Source organism: Taudactylus pleione, unplaced genomic scaffold, assembly GCF_031769625.1.
Source record: "Taudactylus pleione unplaced genomic scaffold, aTauple2 ptg000183l, whole genome shotgun sequence".
Classification (NCBI taxonomy): Eukaryota; Metazoa; Chordata; class Amphibia; order Anura; family Myobatrachidae; genus Taudactylus; species Taudactylus pleione.
Genome location: NW_028284585.1, coordinates 7,321,270 through 7,344,265, shown reverse-complemented (window position 1 = coordinate 7,344,265; position 22,996 = coordinate 7,321,270). Strand labels below are relative to the sequence as shown.

General features: G+C 43.5%; 1 pseudogene; it reads left to right on the top strand.

Moving 5' to 3' along the window:
* Nucleotides 1-17,215: 17,215 nt before the first annotated feature.
* Nucleotides 17,216-17,268, top strand: LOC148519767 (U2 spliceosomal RNA; annotated as a pseudogene).
* The last annotated feature ends 5,728 nt before the right edge of the window (nucleotides 17,269-22,996 follow it).

The window sequence follows — 22,996 nt, the reverse complement described above, 5'->3', positions numbered from 1 at the left end:
AAGCAGCAGAGCAGAGGTCAGGGTTGCCATCTGTGACTAACCTTTGTTTATAATAGGAATCTTTGTACTTTCTTCAATACGTCATCCACAAGGATTACACCCCACACATGTATCACAAATAGACTTTCTGGATTTAAGAAATCATTTAGACTGTTATGTAAATAATATTTTTCAATAATTATTATTTCAATTATTTTTTCTGTTGTATGTATTCAACAATTTTTAAGTTATCTATGTAATTTAAAAGGTCTGTTTTCTAATGTCATGTGGTTGGAAATGGTTTCTCTAAGGAGAGCCATGTGAGTTTATGAAGATTACCATACATCTACCAATAAACAAACAGACCTGTAAACATAGTGAAGATTCCGCAGTGAAGGGCGAGGTGGATGTATAAGGTTTACCAGCCGAATGCCAATAAACAGACCTGTGAACATAATTACTTGGCTAAATGCTTGCCCTGCTAAAAAAATATGTGGAACATAAGTAACCTCTTCAAAAAATATTTACATTAATTATTTGTTTTTTTATTAATATTGATAATTGACTTTTTAGCTAGATACATTACAATTTGGCTGTTTTACTCTGGGGGATGAAAGTTGAAGGCACAAGAGTGTTGACCATAGCCAGCTTTGACTCCTACAACCATAGCCAGCTTCATGTCCAGCCCAGTGCCCCCTCTCTCCACATTCCAGTGTCCCCTGCCAGCTCACTGCCCTCCCTTCCCAGTGTCTCCCCATGTCCAGCCCAGTGCCCCCTCTCTCCCTATTCCAGTGTCCCTTGCCAGCTCACTGCCATCCCTTCCCAGTGTCTCCCCCATGTCCAGCCCAGTGCCCCCTCTCTCCCCATTTCAGTTTCCCCTGCCATCTAGCTGCCTTTCTATCCCAGTGTCTAGCCCCATGTCCAGCCCAGTGCCCCCTCTCTCCCCATTTCAGTGTCCCCTGCCAGCTCACTGCCATCCCTTCCCAGTGTCTCCCCCATGTCCAGCCCAGTGCCCCTCTCTCCCCATTCCAGTGTCCCCTGCCAGCTCACTGCCCTCCCTTCCCAGTGTCTCCCCCATGTCCAGCCCAGTGCCCCCTCTCCCCATTTCAGTGTTCCCTGCCATCTCACTGCCCTCCCTTCCCAGTGTCTCCCCCATGTCCAGCCCAGTGTCCCCTCTCTTCCCATTTCAGTGTCCCCCGCCATCTCACTGCCCTCTTTTTGTGCACATATTTACATTACATTGAGCATAAAGAATTTGATTTGGTGCTGGACCACCAACCTGAGGCACCCCTGCTAGTGTCCCGAGGCACCCCAGGGTGCCACGGCACACAGTTTGGGAACCACTGCTGTAGCCTAAGGGCTACACTTTGTAAACTTAGTCGGGTGAGGGTGCCTTAAAATATCCTTAAAAGGTCAGGTGAATTTTGTATGTGGTTCACTGCTTGCAAGACTTAATTTTATTGTGTTATAGGCTAGCTTTCCTATCACCACAATGTATTGTCTGATTGGCTAATAATATCAGGTGCACTACTATTGTGTGGGGCATTACTGTGTGGCATAATGTATAAGGGGCACTACTACACTGTGGCATAATGTGTATAAGGAGTACTACAGTGTGGCATAACGTGAATGGGCTCTTTGTGGTGTAATGTTAATGGGCACTACTGAGTGGTGTAACGTGTATAAGGGGCTCTACTGTGTGGTGTATTGTGAAGGGACACTGACACTACTGTGTGGTGTAATCATACTTGTCTACTTCTGAAAAAGCATTTCAGGAAGATTGTGAAATCAACACCTATGAGCGCAGCATTAAAGTGAACGTGTATTGCTACATCTGAGAGGCTGTTATAATAGTCACTTACATCCAAATGTTAATGAGCCATAAAGCAGTTAGTAAGATCTACAAGCATTGCGTTTAACAAGTGGTTCCATATACTGTAAGTGGCCACTAGAAACCTTATATGAAAATGCATGTAGCCACAGGGATCGGCTGGGTATGGATTGCCGGTGGTCAGGATGCCGCTGGTCAGAATACCAACAGCAGCATCCCGACACCCATAAGAAAACAAGGTAAGTCTAACCCCTACCCTAACCGTCCCCGGTGCCTAAACCTAACACTCCCTCCCCAGTCCCTAAACCTAACCTCCCCCCTAGTGCCTAAACCTAACCTCCCCCTCCCCGCACCCTAAACCTAACCCTCCCCGGTCCCTAACCCTGCACCCTAACCCTCCCCTAAATGGCGAAACTTACCTTAGGGATGCTGGCGGGCAGGATACTGGTACTGGGATCCCAACTCTGTCGGGATTTTGGCATCAGTATTTATACGGTTGGCATCCCACAAGCCGGGATGCTGACTACATCCTATAGGGATCATTGTGCCTTATAACCAAATGCAGGGAAATGGCACTGATAATCCCATTTGAATGTATATATCTCTTGATTTTTTTTTCCCCCCAAGTACATAACAGCTACATAATGGGGAGTTTGCTAGGCTCTTCAGAGAGTCAGAGAGTATTACTACTATTTCAGGGAGTCTCCCTGACAATGAGGCAGAGTTATCAAGTATGGGTGTAATGTGATGAAGGGGCACTACTGTGTGGCATCATTTGAATTGGAGGTACTATTGTGTGATCACGCCCCTCTCCACATCAGATTTTTCTGCTGCGCGCCTGCAGCATGCACTCTCCCTTCGCCGCTGTCTCTCCCTACTTCAATTGTGGATGGGGACACCAATGCTCTTTATGTACACAAAGCACCAGAATGTGGAGTTTTGGCTCTGCTTTGGTGTGCACAGATGTGTCCTCCTCTGTGTTCATCATTCCAGTTTCTTTTCTAAACAATTCCTACAATGATCAGTGATAACTGATCACCAACTAATCCTCTACAACTGCTAAGCTAGGGCTTGGTCAATTGGGAAAATGCCTTCCCTTTTCTTTGTGTGTGACTTACACCAGTGGTTCTCAAACTCGATCCTCAGGACCCAACAGGATTCAATTAGAGGCAAAATCGGCCAATTTCCCCAACGACGGCAAAAAACGTCTATTTTCCGCCTATAAACTGGAGAAAACTTTTCTCCAGCCTATGGCAGGCGAAAAAAATGTGCAAAATCCCTATTTTGGGTGAAAATGTGGGGATTTCTTACAGAACCCTTTAGACAGCCCCCCTAATGGTACTTTATAAAAAAAAAATTTGTAAGTTGCGTACTTTGGCAAAAATATTTTTTTTTTGTGAAAAATGCGTTTAATGTATTGGGTCTGGTATTGCGGAGGGCCATAAGTATGCGCCAAGTGTTTAAACATATTTACTATACTATTTATTCATCAACAGATTCAAATGTTAAATGAAACACAATATCTGTTGGAAATATGAGAAAGCATCACTGCACACTCATTGGTGGTTGGTTAAATAAATCTATAAAAATCTTTATATTTCTTTTTTACTGTTCAGGAGGAAATGCCATTTTTGAATAACAATTGCCTGCTATTCCATAATGAATTTGAATGGGACTTGTATGTAGCAGTCTTCAACTTTACTGAGGACAAGACACAGATAGTATGCCATGATAAAACGTAATGACTTGTGCACTAGAACTGTCACCAACTTCCAATACAAAAATGTGAATTGAAACCAGAATAATATTAAATACACAGTACAAATGTACAAATGTTCATGCCTTGTCTTTGGCAAAAATAAAGCCAAAATATCTACTCAAAAAACAAACTTTATAGGTCCAGTGAAGGTTTGTGATGTGTTTATGATTTAAAAAACTCAAATTCATTCTCTGACTTTTCCTGACAATGAAATGATTCTAAAAATTGTTTTAAATTAATTAACTTTCTAATTACTTACTTTGGAAAGTACAATTGTTTTCTCATTTATATGAGGTTACATGGACTCTTTCTTTCAGAATACCAATGTAGATAGTTTTCAGCATACGGTACAGTCTGTATGAAATGCTGTCTTAAAAATACGTTGACATGCAGAATATTGATGAATCCACAGCAGAGATGCTTATGATTTGTGTCAACTTAATTGACAAATGAATGTCAGAAAATGTTGTTGAGACTGAGTATAAATTATCTGCTCACGTCAAGCAGGCACACCGAGCCATACACACAGTGATTTACAATTACAGGTACTTTAGTGTATATTAGCATATCAATTTTGAGCCTAATAGTTTTGTTAATATAACATATCTCACAACTTGACATTAAGTATTTTTTACATTTACTGGTGTTCTTACTAATTAGTTATATAAAAATTATCATTTTTTTTAGTATTATAATATATACAATATAACTTGAAGTTTAAATAAGCAAACAAATAAACAGTTGATTTCCAGAAAATATCAGAGGGCGCTATTGGCAACCAACACATCTGTCAGTAATAATGACTTGTCACTTAAACATCAACACTGAAAAATCAACCACTATGGAGCGCTGTTCATTTGTAGTGATATATAATAACCTTTAAATATTTGTCAAATATTATTAAAAAATATACATAAAAATTCACATAAAAAATTATATGGGATTACCTGTAGATAAACTCACAAATTCAACAATATATCATAAAACAATGTAAATAGTTTGAGAAAAATAACCTTAACAATGTATCATGGAATTTTGTAACCCAGTGCAATGTTAGTAGTAAGTCAGTTAATGCTCCAATAATAAGCTGTATGTTAGGCCAACGGATATTGGAAATTAGTTTTTAATTAGTAAGCAGAAGGCATATGAGGATCTGAAAGTATATTGAACTAGGGGCCTGATTCAGCAAGGACCGCAATTGCAAAGCTGCACTCATTGCGATCCTTGCAATTATGGTAATGCAGCAGGAGGCATCACACCACCTGTGCATTACTTATCCGAGCTGCGTTGTCCAACACACCATCGGATACTCTGCGGACCATCGGCCGGCAGCATGACCCATGAGGTCCCGCAGCCGGCTGCCACAGATTAGATTAAGAGGCCAGAAAATATCTGTCAGCCGACGGAGATCTTGGCCGCTTCCCTCTCCCGCCACGGCCTCCATTTCAGGAAATGGAGACCATCACCGCCCCCTCCCCGCACACAAATGCCAGCAGACTGTTAATCACTGACAGTCTGCTGGCAGTCTGTGTGCGGCCTCACAGACATGTTCTGCACATGCACAGAATGGGTCTGGCGCCTGCACAGATTCCAGAACATCTGGAAACTGCGTTCAGCAGTGCACTAGCGTGCACTGCTGATTTGGGCCCTAGGTGTGCCTCAACCGATGTATAATGTACTTAAAATGAGCAATACATTAGTATAGATTAAAAATAAGCTACTCAACGGCCACACAGGTGAAAAACTGTATTAATCCAATCAGGGGCGTAGCTAAGTATTTGAAGGCCTCAGAGCAGAAGATTGTAAGGGCCCCTATGTACCACCCAATAGTGAAAAATGTATATAACACATGCAACTTTGACAAGAAGATGGGTCTCCCTCAGCTCTGGGCCATAGCAGCTGCATCCCTTGCACAAATGGAAATTCCACCCATGCATCCAATTAGTGTTCCCGGGAGCCTGTCACTGTCACTCAGCCATCTGTACAAAGTCCATGGCTGAGAGCTGGGGCTGTGATGATAATGTGGTTCTGACTCTTAAAATGTTGCCTAGCCATGGAAGTGCTATTAAACAGTTGTGTTCACTGCGTAATCCAAGGTAACTGTGCACTGATGCAGGGGCATACCTATAATGGGTTCAGGGTCTGTGGTGCACACAGACCCCTGGGTCCAGGGGGGGCCTGCACCACACACCCTGCACCCATATTACTTAAAACTTACCTCTCCTTGGTCCCGCTCTGGGTGTCATTGCTGTACAAAAAGCCGGGAAAATGTCCGCCGCTGCCATTTCTCCGGCGTTTTGTACATGGACAGTAGAGTCCGGGCACACACTAGTGCCCAGAGTCTACTGGCCAGCTGTGTCAGTCAACTGCCGGCCGCTGAGAAGAGAGGAGGGGGCCCTGGATGGGGAATGCACATAGGTCCCTTCATCTCTAAAGATGCCCCTGCAATGTAGCCTGCTGTAATAACCATCTGTGCCGCAATAGTCTACGTCTGATGCTGCTGGAATGCTGAAATTCTTTGTAACCTATAGAGTCAACCAGTACTATGGATTGGACTTACATTCAATATTCTACACTTGTCATCAGCCTTCCAGCACCTGCAGCCACAGACCATTGTGGAAGTACTCGCCCGACTGCCTGAATGCCACAATTTTTGCCTGTATTCACGTGTGTGCTCTGTTCATTTGTCTTCAGGTATCAGTGTCTGCCATTAGCCTCTGTGTTTACGTTCTGTGCACACATGGTGTCCTAACATAAGATTATTGTTTTGCAAACTATTTAAAGGTTTTATGCCACTGGCAAACATTTTATGTGGCCTGCAAGGATCAAGCAAATCCAGAGATGACTTTCTGGTTTCCATTGCTGCCCATCTATCACAATCTGGCTAAGGTTATTCTCTGCCATGGATTAGAAGACTTGGATATAGGTTGAGAAGGGAACAGAAGGTAAGGGGCCTGGATTAGTGACTTCCTCATCCTCCAGTACCGGATGTTGGTGAGACCTGACAAAAGGTGTGGAGTCTAACTTACTGGGAGGTGTTCACCAGTGAGCCCTCCAAGTGGAATTTGGGTTAAGCTGCACTCAGCAAGCAGGTCACGGCCCTTTTTTTAAGGTATCCGGTACATGTGGGAAAATGGAAGAACTCTATCACTGGGAAAGCACAGGAGAAATATATTTGAGGTTTGTACTGAAGTGGTGTATTGAGTACACACTTAGTGGTTCCACTCGCAATGCTGGCACTGGAGAATGATTCCGTAGCTGGTACTTCAATGATGTACTAAGTATGCACGCTGTGGCTTCAGACGTAGAACTGGCACAGGAGATAGGTATTATGAACTAGTACTTGGATGATGTACAAAGTATGCACACTGTGGCTTCAGACGCAGCACTGACACAGTAGGCTGGTATTATGAACTGGTACTTGGATGAGGTACTAAGTACGCACACTGTGGCTTCAGGGGCAGCACTGACACAGGAGATTGGTATCACGAGATGGTACTAAGTAAGTAAACACGCTGAGGATTCAGCCATGGAGCTTAGCACAGAAGATGACTCTAACAGATTGTACATAGGGGGAGGGGCCCTAGATTGCACACCCTAAGCACAATGGCCCTCATTCAGAGGCGGTCGCAAGAAGTGAGCGCTCGCTCTGAATGAGGGCGGCTGCTTGACTTTTCAAGTGCGGCCTCCTGGTCGCTACCGACCATCGCGACTGACCAGGTTGATGGTCGCGATGGTCAAGATCATCGCGACCAGCAGGGCTTGCGACGAGACCCTAAGGTTGGGTCTTGGCAACCGCAAGCCCCAGGGAGCTTCCTGCTCTGATTGAGCAGGTAGCTCCCCACTGACATCATTGCTGATGTCAATGAGGCCACCCACAAAACGGCAGGCGTTCCTTAAGGAACACCTCCATTTGTGAAACCACCCCCGCGCCACGCCTACAAAATGGGCCGACCTGTCGATCAACATCGGCAGCCGCCCCTTTTGTAGTGAGCTCCGGAGCGACAGAATTTCTATCTCGCTTCTGGGCTTGCGCATGCCGCGTGTGCGCACTGGGCCACCATCGACCCAATTGCAAGCATGATGCACTTGCGAGCGGATCTGAATCAGGCTCCTAGATTCAGGGGCACTCTGCACACTTTTGCAGAGTTTCCAAGATGATATGAGGTGAGAATCTGAACCATCATCATCAGCTCTGTGTCCTTAATGCATGCGCAGGGCCTAAACATCAACCTGGTAGCGAGCGCTCAGCGCTTGCGACCGGGTCTGAATGAGGTCCAATGTGAGGTGCTACCTGCTGAGACTTGTAGTGCTGCAAGCATAAAGAGACAACTGCAAGTGCACACTCTAACCATGCTGAACCTAATAATATAACTGCTAAATAGCATCAAAGAGGTTCTTTACATAATAATGGCCATAATTATGGGCCTGCCCACCGCATCCAGGTGACCTCTATCAGGCAGGTCCCTAACACTCCTATGGAACAAATATAGGGCACAGGACCTCCCAGGCTAACCCAGCAGAACTGCCCCATGGCATCACACTAGTGTGAGATATAAAGTGAGGGTTAAAGAATAATAAAGAAAGCTTATGTGTTAAGTCCTACATAAGTAGGAGGTTAAAAAGTGTATAAAGTGCTACATATATAAAAAACAAACTAAAGAAGTGAAAAAGTATACTAATGTATTGTACTGGGAATGAGAGTCCTTGTCCTGGGCCATGTCTCCACAAGAGTCCCTGTGCGCATGGGGACTGCATGCACCAAATCTCAAGTCCAAGCAGTACATTTCTTCCCCGCCTCTTGCTGACAGGTATCTTTTACCTTTCCTTTGCACTAGACTCATCAGCTGTCGTCTCTGCATTTTCACCCTGCAATGCTGCAGTAACAGGGTGTATGCACTGCCCATGCTGACAGCAGAGAAAGTACATGTTTTTCCTTCACTGTGCCATGGGCAAGGACTCTCATTCCCAGTCCAATACATTAGTAAGACTGGCAAAAGCAGATCTTTGTTCTGTTAAGTACACAGGCACTTTATCCTTCATCTTGTAGTATTTATCCAAGGGGATATCATTACTGGGTTAACTGCCTATTGAGGGACACCTCAATTTATTATTATATGTTGCAACTTATGAGTTATGAGATTCGTGGTGCTGCTGTTACATTGTACTAATTTTTGATTGGTACAATGACCTAATTATTTATATATGTATGACAAATGTGTCAGTATACTCTGTATTTTCACCTTACATGTATTTTTCCATCTATCTATTTAATTTTCATTATTAGCACAAGTGAATGTATTATTAGATGCATTATATACCGAATGTGATTAACCCATTGTTGTCACCTTTTTATTCTGTCAACAGATAGAATTTTTTTTCTGATTTATGCGTTTGCACTTAGCACTTTAGATTTAACAACCTTAGGGGTTATGATGATTGATTTATGTGCTTTTCAGAAACATACTTATCTGCACGATCACTTTTATGCTCTTTGCTGTTGATTTTCATTGAAAATAGTGTTACTCTCTCTGGGTTAATTCCATGAATATGGTAGATCAATTCTCATGATTACATGAGATATGCTAATTTTGAAATTTTCATTATGTCAAGGATTTATATTTTTTTGCCCTATTTCATCAATAATTTTATAGATGTATAACAATAAAAGTTAACTTTTAACTATTATGTGACAGAGGGCCTGATTCAGAGCCAGACGCTCTGACAGAGCGCTCGCTCTGAATCAGGGCCGGCCTTCTGTTTTTTTAGAGCGGCCTCCTGGGTGCTCACATAGCTGTGGGTGACCACCCACAGCTATTGCGAGTGGCCATGAAGATGGTCGCGATGGTCAAGACCATCGCGACCATCGGGCTTGCAACGAGACCCTTGTGGTAAGGTCTCGCGGCCGCAAACCCCAGAGGGATTTCGGCTCTCACACAGCCAAAATCTCTCCCACTGACATCACTTGTGATGTCAGTGGGGCCGGCCCCAGATGGTAGGCGTTCCCATGGGAACGCCTCTGTCTGGGTAGCCATGCCCCCAGCCCGCCCACCAAAGAGGGCGTGCTATCACTCAGCATCGACAGCACGCCCCCTTTGGTACGAGACCCAGAGTGACGGTTTGCCCATCGCTATCCGGGTCTCGCGCATGTGCACAACGGAGCCGGCTCCGTCATGCGCATGTGCACTGGGCCACCATCGACCTGCTTGCGAGCGCATAGCGCTCGCGAGTGGGTCTGAATCAGGCCCAGAGTGTGCCCCTTCCATGGGAGTTATCTTTCTTCTTCTTTTTGTTTAACAGATTGCACTCAGAACACGTTCTGAGTACACACACCGTGGAAAACACTAGGAACAAGTCACTAGAAGGAATGGAGCTTGGAACCTGGAACGCTGCAACAGCAAGTTTACACTGGAAGTAACGACATTGTACAGGCAACTTCCTGTTGTCCAGAGCCCAGTTATATACCCAAAGGTAGAAGTACATTGGAGGACACTGTCAGCAAACAGCAACTAATGCTACCATTGGGTAAAGGGTTAGTCAGGTGAAAACAGACTGTCATGGCTGCGTCCATGATGGTAACAGCAGAAACCACATCACAGAGCAAGCACGTGGATGTCCTAGCAGACCCCAGGTATAATCCTCAGCGCGTCACTCACATCCGCACCTGGTGTCTGACCGCTCTAGAGATGAAGCACTGAGGTGAGTAATGGCCAATCCCAGGCTGCAACCTGACACCATCGGTAAGGCAGAGGAAATGCCAGCTTGAGATGGTGTTACCTAGTGGGGAAAAAAAAGGCTTTTCAATGCTTGATAAATAGAGCTTAGATACAGTGTGCAAATTAAAAAGCGCTGAATTGTCTGGTGTTAATATGTAAATAGGGAGAAAAGGTGAGAGAGTCTCCACTGCTTGATAAATAGGGCCCAAAACAAAACTGTCATAACCTTAGTCTTTGTTATTCTTTACTTGGTATCAAATAACTTGTTTTCAAATAACAACATTACTGTATTACAGGTTAGTAGTCTTAAGTTATAATAGATGTTACAGTGAAACAAATGAAGCATATTGTAATTTTCACAGTATAAAACTAAACAAAGGATTGGACTTGAATTCACTCATTGATTGAACAAAAATGCTAAAAATATGATTAATAGGCCCCAATGAATTTGCAAGATATTCATTTATTTTTATTTCACAACATCTGACATATACTGTACACTTACTAATCTCATTCAAGTGTTGGAAGAATCTTTAAGTGGAATTATTGCACATTATTACGCGTTTTCTTTCTTTTCTAACCTTGTAGTTTATTATTATCATTCCTTATGTTTCATTAGAGTGTGGTTATTATTAATCGCTGTACCTGTGTTTTCATGCAGCACACAACATAATTGTGAACTTAAATCTATGGAACTATTTGGATACAATCTGGAGCTTTCGGCACATACAAATTAATGCTATTAACCAGACTTAGTAATACATTTGGACTAGTCATAAAACTTTTGCAACAAAAGTAATGAAGTGCAATATGAGAATGTAATCACAAAGAAAAAGTACTCTGTTTGCAAGTAAATTGAAAAACAAGATCCAAGAGTGCCATCTAATTGTTCTTATAACCTCTGCTTAATGAAATATGGTGGAATGAATGCTTCTGGCATCTCATTATTTAAAAATCTAATAATGCAATGACTAACAATGCTGAGCATAATCATTAGTTTTCTCTTCCAGACTAACAATCCATTCTAGTTGAAAGGTTATGATCTCTGGTGTAATACTTCATACAAAATAAATAAATAACAAAAGCACAGTTATCTTCTTGTTTGTAAAGAGGAAAAATAAGTCTTCGATATTTGCCTTCCCATAGGTGGATGTATTTTATAGAAATTCTTGTCGAGATATAAAGCCTGCAGCCTGCTGACAGCGTAACACCCAAAAGGTATTTATTTTGTGACCTGCTGGAACCAGCACAGTTACAGTAGTAGTTATATCTCAGTATGCCAGGTCACCCTGTCTCTATATGCCCTGTCTGAAGTTGCACCAACTGTCACTGTGGCTACAACACGAGTGTGATTTGTAACAGTGAGATCAGAAAGTCTGGCAGCGATTCAAAACAAATCAGCTGTCAGACTCATTACATTGCAGAGCTTAGTTTTGTGTGTGAGAAATGTTCATAGTCTCATCTCATGACAATAAGTTTTGCTCCCACTGCCTGGGAGTCCTCTTGTCTTCACCAGAGGACAGGTAAGTGGAGTCATAACTCTAGGACTGATACAAGACACAAATGCACCTCCTTAACATGTGACAGTATGACATCACAACGAGGGGGTGGAGACACAAGCACCATGAAAAAGCTGGGCGCCTGGAGTATCGTCACTTTAGTTTATTAAACTTTTTTTAAGGACCTCTCTCTCTCTATGTATATATATATATATATATATATATATATATTGTGGCAGTGTTGCCAGAGATGGCACTGGTGAGCAGCTAATATGTGGCAGTATCACCTGGTGAGCAGCAGATTCTGTGTGGGGCAGGTGAGGTCCGCCCACACAGAGTAGAAAAACATTTTGGAAAGATGGCTAATTGCTGCCTGGTGGAGAGAGCTCAGGTGTGGGCTGACGAGAAGGCAGACCAGTCAGGCTGCTGGGGACAGTCTAGGTGAGATGGTAGCAGCCAGGAGAGCCCAGTGAAGCTAAACGAGCCATTGGGGGCCAGAAGGCCTGGGTCCGGATCTTGCAAGAGGCAAGGGGGGACCATCAAACTCTCAGACTGTGGTACTATAAAGCAGCGAGGCTGCAGGCTAAGGAAGCTATATCAGGCCAGGAGGCCAGGGTCCAATTCTGCATGTGGCAGGAAGGACCCCCATTTACAGAGACTGTGTTGGCAGACTAGCTACACCCTTATAGAGAGGGCTCAAGAAGTGAGCTAGTGCCCTAAGGGAGGGTTAGGTTGTTTATTATTTTATTGTTGTTTCCTGACTACCATGCTGAAGTAAAGCACCATGTTCACTTGTATGCTGGAAACCTGTGTGTGGACCCTCATTAAGCACCTAAACACTGCACCAATCCACCCTCTACTGAGCCAATTAACCCCAAGACAACACTATATATATATATATATATATATATATATATATATAAATATATATATATATATATATATATATACACACATGTTTGAATAATGAAGGAAACATACCAGTAGAGAGAGATATATTACAGATTTTAGAAAAGTTAAGGAAAAGCATGAGAGACAGAGGTCTACTGATTTGTGAGGGTACAAGATAAAGAGAAGACGTAGTAGAGTAGGAGGATGAGAAGAATGTAGATATGTCATCTTTACTTGTGGGATAAAATGTAGAGAAGGTGCCAGAGGGTTCAAGGAAGGAATTGAGCAGGTCGCTGGCTGAGGAAGAGCAAACTGTACCATTTCAGTTCAGCTCTTATCAATGTTGTTCTTGAAATAGGAAGCACAATATTGGACACTGTTAGTAGCTGTTTGGTTGAGTGTGAGAGGGGTAAGAAGTAATTTAAATGTATTAAATATTGCTTGGGGTTAGAAGCTTAAGCAGAGATGCAAAATTGGAAATTTGTTTGACAGTGTCCAAAACCTTTTGATAGGATCGATAGTAGTTGTCTTATATGTGAGGAAGTCACTTGGGGCCTGATTCAGAGTTGGACACAGTGCTAATGGTTGTGCAGTTGAGTGATTTTTTGCTAGTGCACATGCATGAAAGGTCCAGGAAATCCTTACTGCACACTCGCACACCTGTGTGTGTGATGACGGATGCAGTTGTGTAAAACATCACCATGATTGGAGACAGCTCTTGCAATCCATGGCCATTTCAAAGTGGAGACTGGTAGGTGTCCTGAAGTGGATGCACAAAGAGGCTGTTATATGGACATGTTTTGGGATTGTCATGGCGTGTACACTCCCATCGCAGCACCAAGTCCACAGTGGCCATATTTTAAGAAAGTTAAAAGAAAGAATCTGCACTAGCAAGGGGCTGCTTGTGTAGTCAATGTTCTGACCGATGGCGCGCCGATGGTGGAGCAGTCAGATCTATCAGCGGACTAGAGCATTGCTCAGATATGCAAAGCGGGCGTTGCATGGCTTGCTCAGTACATTGCACGTCACTGCACAAGGGGAATGCTTAAACTGGCATTTGCATATTTTCACCCAAGCAAATTCATAGGAAATTGAAGCCATGCATTAATGGCTTCCACCTCTGAAACAGACCCTGAGTTTCCACATTCTGGAATCTACCACATTTCTTTCATTCCAATAGGGACTAGTACATAAAAAAATGATAATTCCATATAAATATTAAGCAGGACGTACATCAGAGATAGTCCTTATTTATAGATTGGACTGTATTCTTTTGAATCTTAGAGCATGTTTAAAAGAATCCTGCATATGAGTTCCAGAATGGTGGAAACTGGTGAGGCAGTGACACCTGAAAATGGGGATGAAGCCTGGAGAATATAACATTTCCATCTCTGTAATGGAGGAGATTGTAGGTGATGAACCCTAACCATAAAGTTAGGGTAATCCATATGCAGAACTGGAGCGTGAGCACAATATTAGATATACAGTACTTATTTCAATAGAATACATTATGTTCATTCACATGTTTCAAACTGAAGTTATTCCCACCAATGAAAACCTTGAAAGAGCACAATCAAGCACTGGTCATACTGTATATATTAACTTTACTTTAAAAGGAACTAGTGAATACAAATGTGAATGTAAATGAAGACAAACAAAACATTGCATAAACAAGATTCCTATGAATGAAAGGTATGAATATGCATAAAGCATTTCACTATAAAAATTCTCTAATTTATAAATGCCCTGGACATCTATTATATCAAATATGTCCTGACATTATTCATAAGATTACCTCTGGCAGTAAGAAACATAAAATAATAGCCAGAATATACATAAGATTGCTGGATGCTGCATAAACAGTCTATAGTATATAATCCAAACTGCTATGCTATGTATCCACATAATAGTGCCAAGGCACTGATAAATTTGCCTACTTATTCTTACATTCATATAGAAAAATATCAATGTAAAAATCTAATAAAATGCTAAAGATTCAAAATTTGCAATACTTTGTAAATACTAAATAAAATACATTGTTACTAAATGAAAAAGTGATTACAAGGCCTTAGTTATAAGACGAGCCAAATAAAGAAAACTGTCAAGGACTACTTAAGAATAAAAGGAAACAAATGATGCAAACAAGAAAAAAAAATCTAATACAGTGTACCCATGAAGAAGATAAAAAAATAACTTGCACACAAAGAAACAGATCCCAGCATACCATACTAAATAGAATTAAAGTAAAATTAACTGAAGAATAGATAGTTATATTTCAGTGTCATAATGAAAAGTGACTCAGACAATGAGGTACAAGTAATCTAAATAAAAAAAGAAGGCATCCATTCTCAAATATTTAGATCATATGTGTCTTAAACATGCATATAAAATAAATGCAAGATGTAACCATTTTCTCTACATATTTAACTACCACCTCGATTAAAGGTAAGACAAAAAAATATGACAAACACACAATAAAATGCCTGTACACCATACAAAAATTAAATACAAATTAATACTTACTAAAAATAATGTTTAGAAGCCAAGAAGAGCTGAATTAACAATTGTATTTAATTGTAAGAAGAAAAATACAAACTCCGGGATCCTTGTAAATCTGCTTGGTGCACTTTCAAGAGGTTAATTTTAAATTATGTAAATTAATATGTTTCCATTTTTCACATTCCTTTGGAGACAGTTATTCAGCTCAAACATATACTGTACCACAGTACAGAAGGTCAGTTCAAGTAGTATATCAAGGTAAAAAGAGCAAACAGTGCAATACACATTGTTTTAATAATCACTAGTGATGTGATGAATGATTGTTTAGTACTCCATCTGAGTTAGAAAACAGAGGTTCTATTGGTAAGTAGGGAAAACTTGCGGGGTTGAATCCGGCATGCCAACAAGTTAAAAATGCGATTTAGAGCATTTTAACAGTGTCAGCTTTACAACTTAAGCATGATGCTTTACCATCACGCTCTTACCAATCAGTGCAGCCCTATGCATTCTTATGGAGAGTGTCCATGAGGGACCTCTCATTAGTGGTGGGATCCCACAAGGGACCAGTTGTGTCATCTATGGGTTTTATTTTTTGGCAAGTATTAGGAATGCCTTCATGGAATAAAGTGAGTAATAAATGGGTAAACAGGGGTGTTTGGGGTAGTGTTTATTTGATAAAATAAATATTTCTCTTTCATCCACTAGGGGACACTGGAGTTGCTTACGCTGGGGTATAGAGGCGTGGATAACTGGAGCCGCCACTTTAAATAATTTAGAAGTGTGAAGCTCCTCCCCCTCTATTCCCCACCAGCCCTCAGTTTAGAAAATGTGCCTACGAAGCTGGTCACAATCTGCTGTGCTCCAGCAAATACATTTATTTTATTTTATTATTTTTATAGCATCTTTTACACTTTATTGGTACCCTTCGCCACCTCTTGAAAGGTGGGTTCCGGGTACCTGGCGCCCTGATATACAGGAAGGAGTGCACAGTGCTTATCAAAAAAGCAACTGACAGCTCCTTATCGCCACACAGCACTTCTACAAGCACTGAGGACAAGACAGTGTGAGAAGCAGGAGTGCTGTTATCAGAGAAGCCATCCAAGGGACGCAGTGAATACATCAGCTGCGCATCCCCCGGCTCCTGTCCCCGCTGCCGACGCTGGCTTCAGAGCATAGCGCTATAGCACTGCTCTATATTACATACTCCCTCCTTCCCTCTCCCCGCTGGCACCCGCGCATAGCGCTCCTACTCAGCGGGGCTTCACAGGGGGAGGTGAAAGCTCCAGCGCGACTGCCATTTTCAGAGCCCTTAGGGCATGAAGAAGGGGGGCAGAGCCTAACAGCGCGGGCTCTCTGTCTCCATTCAGAGCGGCAGCAGCTGTTAGAACAGCGTGGCTGCCGTTTCACATGTGTCTGACTGCAGCTCTCCAATTTAGGTAGAGTGTAGCAGCACTATTACAGAAGGGCTGGTTCTCTTGATTGTATCCCTGGGAGCCTGTGAGCACAGGGGAGAGTACAGCAGGGAATCAATTCTGTGGGAAGGGAGTTGTGTGATCTCCTCCTCTGTTTCCCAAACTAGCCTTCTGTCTTCTATATCTGTCCCTCTGCATGGGTGACTATGGTTGAATGCCAAACTCTTTGCAAAAGATGTTTGTTCAAACTGTACAAGCATGTTATGTGATGCTTGTTTAGTAATCTATCACCTATGGCATGGTACGAGTAATGGCTGACTTAACGTCACAGTTGGCTGAGGCTCGCACCTCCCAGGGTGTCAGGGTTAACCAAGTCTCTAGACACCCTGGTACAGGTTATAGGTACCGCTGTTTCAGCTCCCTCCACTTCCTACCAAAGATGGCCCCTAAAGACTGTTTTCCAATCAGTGAGGGTCTGACAAGGAAATCCTCACAACAGAGGATACTAAGGAACGTGAATGGAGGAAGTTTGTATAATGACGGTACGCCTCAAGATTTTCTCGGCCTTTTGGCTAAGATCAAGTTAAAAAGGGCTGCAATAAACAGGCAAACAGATCAAGAGAGTCCCATTTAGTATCTGTTCTTATCAGTTTAATATCTGATACGCCCCCTATCTGTGGGCCATATATAGAGTCTGCCTCTACTGGGGTGGAATTCTTATTTCTGGCGGTCAAGCAGGTATTTAATCTACCTGTGGATATAGCTCCTGCATCCCAGGAGTGTGTATTATTTGAGTACGTTACTCCCTGTGTCAGGGTCAGAACAGCAGTACTCAGTTAGCCTGGAACAATTACAATGTAATTGGATGCTACCTATCTTCTCAGTGACCAACAAAAAGGGTCGTCTGTTTTTCAGTTTTCGAGGCCCTAGGGACACTCCACCTTGAACACGCCTGATCTCGGAGGGTCAGGCCTGGTTAATGGGAGACTGCCTGGGAATACCAGGTGCTGTAGGCTAAAATTTTCTGGAATCAACCATATAAGAGGTTCCAAATTCCTCGTCAGTTCCTGTTCAGCTACCCATTTCCGTCATCCATGATAGAAGAGGGGTAAACATCTCCCCCTGTTGACGCGTCTGCTCACTGTCCCTTTAAGAAAACTACACTCCCAGTACGGGCTGCCTCATTGTTGAGGGACCCTTCTGATTGCAAGTTGGAGTCAATGCTGCGCTCTATTTATACTGCAGTGGGAGTTTAACTTAGACCTATGCTAGTTACCGCCTGGGTTAACAAGGCTATGATTTGCTGGGCTGACCAGTTGATTGCATTAATCAAGTACTTCCAGGGCACAGTTACGTTCTTCTGGCAGAACACATCGTGAGTCTGCAGTTTACCTGGGAGAAGCTTCTAAGGAGCTCTCATATCTGCTTCTGCTATTTCGAACTGCTGGGCCCTCTGGTTGTGCGCTTGGTAACTGGATGCAGAATCCAAGCATGCGGTGAAGGGTTTACCATTCACTGGTGACATGCTTTTTGGCCCGGAATTGGGCAGATGGATATCCCAGGCCACATGGGGGGGTAAGTCTTCCTTCCTCCCTTTGACTGCTCCGGCTCCCAGAGGATCTTACATGGGACCTTCATTTCTTTCCTATAGTGTGCCACATTCCTTTCGTGGTAGAGCCAGAGGTGCTCCCACGCAAGCAAGAGGCGACAGAGGTAGAGGTCATCCACACAATGTTGCAGGTCGACAGGAACCTAAACCAGCTGAGAAACAGCTGGCATGACGGTTTTCCGCCCCATCTGGGATCTCCTACGGTGGGAGCCCGTTTTGCAGAAATTTCAACAAGTTTGGAACTAGACCTTTTCAGATCAGTGGATTCACAGACTAATTTCCCTATGGTAACAAATAGACTTCGAAGTCCCCCCTCATCTCGGTACTTCCCTACACATCTGCCAATACCTGCAGACAGGGCCTGGGTTCTACGGGAGGCTATCCAGTCTTTTCTCCGATCCTCGGTGCTAGTTCCGGTTCCAGAACATCAATGAGGTATGGGGTTTGTACTCAAACCTGTTTGTAGTACCAAATCTGGATGGATCGGTTTAGGACCTCTAGTCCTTTAAAACCTGTATCTTAAGATATATATAGTTTCAACATGGTGTCCCTGCAGTCCATCATTGTGTGGTTGAAACCAAGGGAGTTTCTATTATCCCTGGATATCAAGGACTATCTCCATGATCCCTTTTGGGAACCACATCAAACCTTCCCGCATTTTGCCGTATTGCAGGATCACTACCAGTTTTGGGCATTGCCATTCGGGTTATCCTCGACTTCCCGCATTTTAACCAATCTCATGTCAGTCATGATTGCTCTCCTTCGGTCATCGGGAGTAAACATAATCCCCTATTTGGACGACTTGTTCCTCAAGGCTCCATCGATATCCCTTCTAACAAACCATGCCTTATTGACATATCACACTCTAATCCAACACAGTTGGATAATCAACTTCAAGAAGGGAGCAGTAGAAAGAAGGTGTCCCTAATTCTTTGTCTGCGTCTCTTAGGGAAGATGGTAGCTGCCTTCAAGGCACTACAGTTCGGACGGATCCACTCCAGAGTGTTTCAGCTGGACCTGTTGTCACAAGGGTCAGGGTCTCCTCTGCTTCTACAGCGACAAATCCATCTGAGCCAGGTTACCAGAGTGGCCCTCCTCTGGTGGACACAATACAACAGTCTTTTAATGGGCCAAACATTCGGTATGGTTCTGGATCATCATAACAATGCATGCCAGCCTTCAAGGATGGGGAGCAGTAGTCCTCGATTTTTACTTTCAGGGTCAATGGTACCCTCTGGATCAGAAGTGTCCCATAAATGTGTTGGAACTCAGAGCGATCTACTATGCTCTGATAGAAGCATCAGAGTTGCAAAAGACTCGCCTGTAAGAGTTCAGTCCGACAATACTATGGCCATCGCTTACATCAACCGCCAGGGCGGGACTGGTAGTCGCATGGCCATGCGAGTAGTATCTCAGATTTTCCGGTGGGCCGAGAAGAAGTCAGTGATCCTGTCGGTGGTATTCATCCAGGGTGTGGACCACTGGGAAGCAGATTACCTAAGTCGCCAGGATGTACATCCCGGGGAATGGAAGATTCATCTAAACGTGTTTAACGCGCTGATATGTCGATGGTGTTTTCAGGTGGACCTCATGGAGTCATGATTGAATCTTCAACTCCCACTATAAGTGTCAAGAACTCGCGATCCACAGGTGGAGGCAGTAGACGCTCGGACAGTTTCATGGATCTACAACTTTGTTTACCTTTTTTCCTCCGATTCCACTTCTTCCTTCTAAAAAGGATAAGACATGAGTCAGCCTCTGTCTTTCTCGTGGCACCGAACTGGCCTCGGAGTAGTTGGTTCTCAGACCTTCGGTCCCTATTGGTTTTCGACCTGTCGCCCCTTCATCTGCGTACGGATCTTCTACAGCAGGGTCCTTTTCGTCCACTCCAATTTAGCGCAACTGCGTTTAACGGGGTGGCTCCTGAAACCAATATCTTTTACTGCAGAAGCATCCCAGACTCTGATTCCCACCATGCTACGTGCCAGGAAGCCAGTTTCGGCTGCGCTTTATCGCATCTGGTGTTCTTATATCGAATGGTGTTCCAGTTGGATCTTCCGTCCAGGTGTCCCGGTTTCTGTTTTTTTTTCTTCAGATGGGACTGGATGCTGGTCTTCATCTTTGAACTTTCAAGGTGCAGGTTCTGCCCTTTCTATTTTCTTTCAACGAAAATTGGCCCTCATTCCTGAGGGCAGACGTTACTTTTGTACCACCGATAGCTCCCTGGTACTTAGCTTTAATTAAGTATTTGTCTTGGAAGAGTGTCCTCCTCCTGGCTCTAGCTTTGGCTCATAGAGTTTAGTTTTGGGTGCTCTGTCCTATAAGCCACCTTAGCTTGTGTTCCCAGGGTTGGGTCGGCTTTCCGTGTCAATCAGCCGATTGGGTACCGTCTTTGGTGGAGGACTCCAGTAATTCTTCTACTTTGGATGTAGTTAGAGCTCTCCGCGTCCCTCCGCAAGTCAGAGTCATTTCTTTTTTGTCTTCTATGATGCTGTTCGGAGAGGTTGACCAGCGTCTAAGCAGATGTTGGCACATTGGATTAGGCTGATTAGTCTTCAGGCTTATATTAGTGCTGACTGTCGGCCTCCTACGTCCATTCGGCTCATTCCACACATTCTGTGGGTGCATCATGGGGGGCCGTTAGGGGCGCCTCCTGGTCACAATTGTTCCGTGTGGCACTCCCGCCCGAGTGGAAAACTTTGGGACGTCCCCAGCGTAAGCAACTCCAGTGTCCCCTAGTGGATGAAAGAGAAAGTGGGATTTTGGTACCTACCGGTAAATCCCTTTCTCTGATTCCACAGGGGACACTGGACGCCCACCTCTGCACTCTTAGCCTGCCTGTTCGGTTTGTTCTGTATGTTGTATGCTTTGATTATTGTGTGTTCTTCTCTCCTTTTTTACTCAGCTTGTTCTCTATCTCCTCTCGGTCTTCATTTTCTAAACTGAGGGCTGGTGGGGAATAGAGGGGGAGGAGCTTCACACTTCTAAATTATTTAAAGTGCCGGCTCCAGTTATCCACGCCTCTATACCCCAGCGTAAGCAACTCCAGTGTCCCCTGTGGAATCAGAGAAAGGGATTTACCGGTAGGTACCAAAATCCCATTTTTACAGTGTGTGCATCCTGTATAATTATTATTTTTAACAATATTTAAACAGATGGAGCACAGTGAGTTAGCAGCTAACTAGGTGCCTTATGGCCAGTCTATTATTTGGCTACTTATTTTGATGCTATTCTGTCAAGTTTATAACTCACTGACTATTTCATCCGGCGACTTATATGTTTAATGTTAGAAACATCTGAAGGACGTGTTGCGCTGATACAGGTTGGGACGTGATTTTCGTGAGTTGGTGTGTACTTACATTCTATTACATATGGCGATTTCAGAACTGCTAGAAATATACCGGAATCACACCATTTTAGTAACATTGCACATATTTAATTTGGCCCTATAAGTCTTCACCTAGTAAGTGTTCATACAGGACAGTATGTAGTATCAAACATTCTTTCTTACTTGAAGCCATAGTTTTATCACTTTTAGGTGGGATTGAGATCACATATTAACCACCACATTGGCAACCACAGAACACATTATATTTGTCTTTTACTTATTTTGATTTCCATTTATGTCAGAATCTACATCTTCAAAAGTCTCCATAAATGCTACCATATTACAGAATATAGATTTCAGTAAGACACATTGGGTCTGAATCTGAGTTGCAGGAAATTTAGATGCCATCTGCTAACGGAAACGCGAATGCAATGCTAATGCCACTATACAGTATGCATTACTCATACGTTATGCACCTATCTATGCGATTGCACCATTCCAGCTTTAAGTCTGCGAGAGTACCTGTCATCATTATTACCTGCACTTACACCTACCGCATACTAGCGGCAGGAGATGTGACTGAATTGAGCATCCACATTGCACAACTCTGGTACGCGCCCATGACACACCCCAACACACCCACAGAATAGGTTCTCATGCATTCGCATTGTTGTTGCCCAATTGCCACCCCTAAATGCCCAATTAGTGGCTGCAGGAAATGACGATGCATGCGCTATGTGAAAAATCACTAAATGAGGCCACATTCGGACTTGCAGGTGACTAAGGCCCATTGTGATGGTAAAAGCATCAGAAAAAATATCCTAATAATAAGCATACTTGCTTACTCTCCCAAAATGGACAGGAGCCTCCCAAAAATCTGGTGTCGCTCCCTGCCTCCCGAAAGAGAAGGCAGGTCTCCCCACTGGTGCCGCCCGCCCGCATCCCCCGCCGGCGTCTGCTCCTACCTTTGATAACTGGCCGGGTCGGGGACAGCTGATTACGCGATTTTCACTGAATCGCGTCATCGTGGCCCTGCCCTTGGCAGCACAATGCCAGTAATCTCACCATTGTGTATCGGGGTTGGGGCTGCGATGATTCAATCGTGCAGTCACGCCCCCGCCACGCCCTCAGCTGTGCCAGGCTGGCTGCCACTCCCAGAAGAGGCAGCCAGATTGTTGGCAAGCATGATAATAAGCCACACACTAATTTCACAACTATGCAAAGAAGATGTGTGAATTTCATGCTGGCAGCAGCAAAAATGCTTCAAATATTTTTATTTATGCATTAAACTTTAAGGAACTTCAGTTTTATTTTAAACTGAACACTAGTATTCTGAGCAAGTCTATCTATGTATTCACATACCTGATGTTTACAGGTTAGTGTCACATGGGAAACAATACTCCCTCTAAACAGAACACTCTGGAAATAGAAGGTTTAACTTATTAACTGAATGAGAACTCCAATTTAAATGCC